Source organism: Cryptomeria japonica, chromosome 7, assembly GCF_030272615.1.
Source record: "Cryptomeria japonica chromosome 7, Sugi_1.0, whole genome shotgun sequence".
In the NCBI taxonomy this organism is placed as follows: Eukaryota; Viridiplantae; Streptophyta; class Pinopsida; order Cupressales; family Cupressaceae; genus Cryptomeria; species Cryptomeria japonica.
The window spans coordinates 84,723,437-84,731,315 of NC_081411.1; positions in this window are offsets into that span (position 1 = coordinate 84,723,437).

A 7,879-nucleotide genomic window follows, 5' to 3' on the forward strand; every position below is an offset into this window, starting at 1 on the left:
GCGTACAGAGTCTCACGCCTCCAAGACTTAGAATTACTTGATGAGAAGCGACAAGCTGCATACAATCATCTCAAAGCCTATTAGTAGCGCATGAGCAGAAGCTACAATCACCGAGTTAGACCTCGTACATTTGAGGTAGGTGATCTTGTTCTTCGAGAGAATCCTTGCAACCAACCAAACAGAGAACATCAGGGCAAGTTTGAATCAAACTGGCTGGGCCCATATGTTGTCACTGTTGTATTCAGGTCCGGGGCATATCAGTTGGCTACATCAGAAGGAGAACCACTTACAGATCCAATCAACAGCATGCACCTCAAACGGTTTTATACCTACGCTGAACAGAGCATCAGGCTCCCCTACATACTGGAAAATACCAAAAACATTCAGAAAAATGTCCTGAAGAAATACAAAAACATTCAAAAAAGTAAAGAAAAATCATACATCCAAATGGTGAACAACCACTCCGGTGGCACCTTGGGTAAGTGCGATGGTGATAACCTGGCAAACAGGCACCACTCATAAAGACAATGGCTCCAGTATCTTTCAGGCTCGTTGCGATCACATTCATACATACACACATCCATCCATCCAAACCATGGCTTGTTATTTGATCTGTAATCAGAGATAGTACTTCATGTGTCTTGCATCCCACTTTTTTTCATAGTCATGTCTACACTTGGGGGCAATACCCTTAAAATCTAGATGATGGAAGTGGATTCTACATTACTTATGATTCATTGGCAAAAACATTCAAAAATGTCTCACAAAATCCAAAAACATTCAAAAGGGTCTCGCAAAATCCAAAACCATTCAAAACTGTTCCACAAAATCCAAAACATCAAAAAACCATTGAAAATTACACAAAAACATGGCAACACCTTGTACATACTCATCCGTGCAGATACCAAACAAACATTGTGATATACTCCACAAAATGACCACTTATCAATTGACCAAACAATTGACATCAACAATCAAAACTGTCTTCAACAAGGATGCATCCTTCCTTACCAAAACAAAGACAAAAGTGACATTTTCTTTGACAAGAAAATTATGTTAAGCTATCAAATACTTGGTTGATTTGTGAGTACAATCATTTGTTTATCTGTATCAGGATCTTTCAGCATTGTTTTGTATCATTTGCGCATTACTTCCAATGAAGTTCTGGGGCATGTACTAATGGTGTCTACGTGGGAAGTTCACTAAGCTTTGTGATCATAGACAAAAATACAGTCATAGATCACTATGGCTTGCTGACTACAGCGTATACCTCGATCATATGAGCATGAACCATTACCAAGGATCCATATTCTTTATTCTTTATGTATATATTATTTGTTTGCAGGTACAATTCTCTTTCTTTGGTTCCTCCTACCTCATCCAAACTGGATAAAGGTTTTATCTCTTATTACGGTATGCACTTGTCTCAGGATATGATTAGCCTAAGATCAAGGAGGACGATCCAAGTCATGCATGAAAGGAGATAATCCTTGTCTGTTCCGCAAGCAATACTCTGGTCAACTTGATCCATTATATCAAGTTGCTTGTATTAACTTGCTATATCAACATTCATGTAAGGAATACACAGGTCATCTTGAATCTTTATGTCAAGTTGCTTGTATTTTCTTACAACATTTTAAAGCTCAATGATGAAAATAGAGCACTATGGATCATCATCTCATCTCATCTGTATATATTGCATTTCATTGCATTCCACCCATCCATACATTCATAATAGCTGCATATCATGCATACATAGTCATAATAATGCATACTCTATTTTACTCATCTTCTTCCATAGGACTCAGTCCTAGTCCTCCATATCTTCTATATAACATCGAATCCCCCCTCACCCTCCCTATCTTGATCATCAACATCATCCTAATCCCTTCATCGCTTCCCATCCTCACTCATCCACAAAATTAAGCCAGTTACTCTGTCTACATAGATACATCGACTCCCACACACCTAGACTATCAACAAATACTCTGATCAAGTATCTTCGAGTCTCAACAGGTAATCGATCATGGTAATCCTAGACTACATCAGGCATTTATCATAATGACCTAGTCTCAACGGGGTTGCCATGATTCCCCACAACCATCCATCACACGCACACACTATCAATTGATCAACCAATCAAACACAATCCAACAGACAATTACATCAATTGTCTATGTCTCAATGAGTATTTTGCTTCATATACCTTGACTTCATCAGGCAATTACATCAATTGTCTAAGTCACATCAAGTCACTTTGATTCACTTACTTAGACTTTATCATGTCCAAGAAACCAACTAACATCAACTGTCACGCTTTGACTTGACCGGGGCAATTAAACTGATTGCACCAGATTGTCCAACCAATTTTGATCAATTGTATAGCATCAATCCAAACCCCTGGCTGGCTTGTTGTTTCTTCATAGTCACTCCATTTTCTCCCATTCTTTCATCATTAGTTCTAAATTCTTCTATTCTACCTCCCCTCCACTTTTCATTCTTTTTCGAGAGATCGCCCGATTTTTCAAAAAAATTCGGCCCATCTCTCGAGGGGGCATACCACCCCTTAAATTTACATTTTATGAGGCATTTCTTCACACCTTTTTTTCTTTCTTTGAAACGATGCGATAAACTGCACCGTCTCAAAGAGGGGCAAATGTAGTCACATAAATCTGTCAACTTAATTAAATGAATACTTAGTATTTATTTGATTATTTAACCATCAATTAATAATTAATTAAATTAATATTTAATTAATTCATCTTAACCCTCTTCTCCTATTAATTAAATAAATTATTCAATTTATTTGATTTAATTCACTTAACCAAATTCAGACCATTAAATAAATAAATAAATCATATTTATTTAATTAAATATTCTCTCACATTTAAATAAATTAATATTTATTTAAATCACCTTTATCCTCTACCCACTTGCATTTTCCTACAAATGCAAGTTGCACAACTATTTTAAATAAATCATTTATTTAAATCACCTTTATCCTCCACCCACTTGCATTTTCCTACAAATGCAAGTTGCACAACTATTTTAAATAAATTATTTATTTAAAATCCTATTTATCCTCACCCACTTGAAACCTTTAATGGTTTCCCTTAAAGTCTTCAAACTTGATGGCTTCCTTCTATAGTCTTCTTAAGCCTTTAATGGTTTCCCTTAAAGTCTTCAAACTTAATGGCTTCCCTTAAAGTCTTCTTAAGACTTTAATGGTTTTCCTTAAAGTCTTCAAGCCTTTAATGGTTTCCCTCAAAGTCTTCAAGCATTTTAATGCTTTATCTTCCTTTTTCTCATTTAAATAAATTAATATTTATTTAAATATTTATCCAAATGCAACTTACACCATTTAATTGAAATAAATGATTTTATTTTAATTGAAAATACCAAAATTCTTCCCAGTTGCATTTTCCTACAAAATCCACTTGCATGCCTAAACCCCTTCTAGATTCTTCTAAACCTTTCCTAATTAACCTAATCCATCCCCTAAATATTGTCACATTCCTAAGCAAATTGGAGTCACTTCTCAAAGACTCCAAAGTCTTTGAAAAGCAATTAATGCTTTGTGTGTTCAACAAATTAACCTCTAAAGTCTTCCAAACCACTTATGGCTCTTACATGACCATTAATGGTTAATTCCACTTGCACCCATGGTTAAGGACTTTGACCCCTAACTTAACCCTCATGTAACCCATGTGTCTCTTCAAAGCATTTATTTCTTTCACTAGGGTAACCATCATGTCCCCTCAAGCATTTATTGCTCCTTATCTCTCCTCTCAAGCCTCCTCATGGTGACACTTGTCAACATGGGATTGGGTTGAAAGTCTCACATGGATTGAATATCTTTCAATCCTAACCCTTGTTAAGATTACTCAATCTTAACCCTTCATTTCCCCATTTCTTCTATAAATAGTACCCTTCTCCTCAAGCAAAGGAGGAATCATTAGAGTATTGTTGTTATATTGGCATTAGCATAGAGCTTTCTCATAGCATCACTATCTACACTTGCATAGCATTTATTTATCATATTCAACCATCTTGAATCTCCATATGGCATCCATGGCTAGTGCTAAAAGCTGATAGCTACACTTATTTGGGACTTGGAGAGGAGAGGAACAAGGGAGGAGCAACTATGAGCATCTTGATTAGCTATTTTATTCTATGTTTATATGCTTTCTATTTCATGCTTAATATCTCTCTTGATATGCCTGTTTAGGATAATCTTTTGTTGCTAACACTAATGTTTGTTTCTTGTCCTCTTGTGTGTGTTGCCATCAAATATATTTTCTAATCCTTTTTGCAGAGCATCACTATCCATATCCCCTTTTTCATCCTTGATCTTGATCAAAACTATGGACAACAAATCTATTTCCACCTCAATGGGTCAGTCATCCATTCATCCATTCCTTGTCTTGATATACATTGGGGCAACCAAATACATCTTTCTTCTAATCCAAAAACTCAAAAAAATCAAAATATCCAAAAACTCAAAAAAATCAAAATATCCAAAAAAGTCAAAAAAAATCAAAATATCCAAAAAGTCAAAAAAATCAAAATATCCAAAAACTAAAAATTGACAAAAAACCAAAAAAACTAGAAAAAAAAAAAAATCAAAGCATGAACACATGGACCATCCATCAAATCAGATCAACAACAGGAAAACTCTCAAAGTCTGCAATCAAACTTATCACATGTCTTGTTAATCAATTCATTACTCAAAATCAACATCAACATCAAACATGTCTTATACAGGGATAGGTACACTCGAAACCAGACATATCAGTCTTATACGGGGTACTCACTCTTTGAAACCAGACATTCCTATCAATCATCAAGTCTTGATAATCAATCCATCTATCAACATCAACATCAAACATGTCTTATACAAGGATAGGTACACTCGAAACCAGACAGATCGGTCTTATACGGGGTACTCACTCTTTGAAACCAGACATTCTTATCAATCATCAACCAAATCATAACAATGACATAGATCAATATGACTGCTGGATTTTGTTCTAGTTAGCCTTATCTTTATTAATTGATGGAAATACATGTTTCACAAATCATATTGTACATATCATATCCACCCATCTGAGGCATCACCAGAAATTCACAAATGCTTATCAATCCTGGACATACTTAGTGTAGTCACTGTCCTTGGTTTATCTGAAACAATTATCCAAATAATATCCCACCATGGCTTGGTGATCAGTGTACATATCCATATCAAAGTAGTATCAACAACAAGGATCAAAACAACTAACAAATGCCAAATGACAATGCGAGAAGGCTAAACATCACAAACTTGAACTAATTTCAACTAAACAAAGATCTATTTGCAAGATGGTTTAATTGACAAGAATGCATTCCAAATAGCATGCATGCTTACCTATGGTTGTTAATTTTTGCTTATCATATCTCCTAAGTGACTCAAGGATGTCTTACGACTAGAGAAGCAAGGAAGGAATGTGATGTTTTATTTGTCTTCTATCTATGAGTGAAGTCTTTTATCATGCAAATTTGTCCTATGAAGCAATCAGGTGGCATATCGCTGAGGACATTTTGGATTTGTATGAGACAAAGGTTAACTCTTGTCTGTTTACGCAAGCAACACTCAGGTCATCTTGGTTCAATTATACCTCGATGCTTGTGTCATCTTGCAATATCAAAATCCATGTAAGCTATACTCAGGTCATTATGGTTCAATTATACCATGATGCTTGTATCAACTTTCAACAAATCAAGGCTCGATGATGAAAACAAAGGAAGCACTGGCACTTTGATCACAATAGATGGCAACGTTGAGAATGAGAATGCATATTAAGCTTTGCATTAGCTGCACATCATTATCATCTTAATCTTGCATTAAGTTGCATATCATTTTAATCTTTCATTTATTTTCACATCATTATCATTATCATACATCTTATTCTCAAGATACATCTCACATCTCATAAATCAAAGCAATGCATCATCACATTTTTCTTATCATCAATCATACATTTACAACATAATCAAAATCAAGAGCATTATTATCTAAGCATAAAATCATCCTCATAAAATCTCAGATCAAAACATAATCCATATCATTCATCATCAATCATTGCATCCCCCACATGCATCTCTATCACACCATCATGGAATCTTTCTTCACTTTCATATCTTCTATCATTCTTCCAAACCTATCTTCTATCATTCTTCCAAACTATCTTCATCATTCTTCTAAACTATCTTCATCATTCTTCCAAACCTATCTTCTATCATTCTTCAAAACTATCTTCTATCATTCTTCCAAACTATCTTCTATCATTCTTCCAAACTATCTTCTATCATGTCTTATACAGGATATATCGTTCCTGAAACCAGATGTTTTGATCAGCTCTTATAAAGGATATATCGTTCCTGAAACTAGATGTTTTGATCAGCTCTTATACAGGATATATCATTCCTAAAACCAGATGTTTTGATCAGCTCTTATACAGGATATATTGTTCCTGAAACCAGATGTTTTGATCAGCTCTTATACAAGATATATTGTTCCTGAAACCAGGTGTTTTGATTGGTCTTATACAGGATATATCATTCCTGAAACCAGACACTCGATCATTCATGTCTTATACAGGCGGTATCATTCTTGAAACCAAACGCTCAATCATCCATATGTTATACAGGCGGTATCATTCCTGAAACTAGATGCTCGATCATCCATATCTTATATAGGTGGTATCATTCCTGAAACCAGACGCTTGATCATCCATGTCTTATACAGGAGGTGTCATACCTGAAACCAGACTGGATCTTAATCTGATCAATCTTAATCTCAATCCAATCAATCTAATCAATCTTATCAAACCCATGCATTCCATCACTATCCACTCTTTTATCTCACAAACAACATTATTCTTCTTTCGAGAGATCATTCATGCCTTGTGTGCACGAACGATCTCCCGAGGGGGCATTATCATATCAAATCTCAACATCAATTTCATATCAGTTTCATATCAAATCAATTCTTCATATCTGGGGCATCATATCGACTTTTCATATCAAATCAATTTTTCATATCCATAACATCATATCGACTTTTCATATCAAATCAATATTTTCATAACCACAACATCATATCGATCAAATTTTGACATCATATCCAATAGATTTTCTTTGAATCAACATGTGATCACACGTTAACTCAAAGAGAGGCAAAATGTAGACACCTAAAAGTTGCACAATGAATTAAGTGAATTTTATTCATTTAATTATTTTTAATTCTTTCTATTAATTAAATTAAGATTTAATTAATATACCCTTTTTCTATCTAAGCCATTTAACTAAATACCCTCCCTCTAGCCATTTTAATTAAATTTACATTTAATTAAAGATATCAATTTATCCCCTTTCCCATTTTAATTAAATCTACATTTAATTAAAATCTCATTTGCATTTAAATAAATCTAAATTTATTTATAAATCCCCCCACTTGCAAAATCCTACAAATGCAAGTTGCAACCAAATTAAAATAAAGCAATTTATTTTAATTAATTCTATTATCCCTCCACCCACTTGCATTTTCCTACATCTCCCACTTGCCTTCCTAAACCTATTTCTAATTTCTTCTAGACTCTTCTAATCGCTTCTAATTAGCCTAACCCATCTTCTAAACTTTGTCACATCCCTAAACAAAGGGAAGTCACTTCTCAAACCCTTAAAGTCTTTGATAACCATTAAAGGCTTCAAGTCTTGAACCACTTAATTTTCCAAAGTCTCCCAAACCATTAATGGTTAATTCAACCCTCTTACATGGTTAGAGACTTTTTGCCTAACTTAACCTTCATCCAACCCAAGGGTCTCATCAAACCTTTAATGC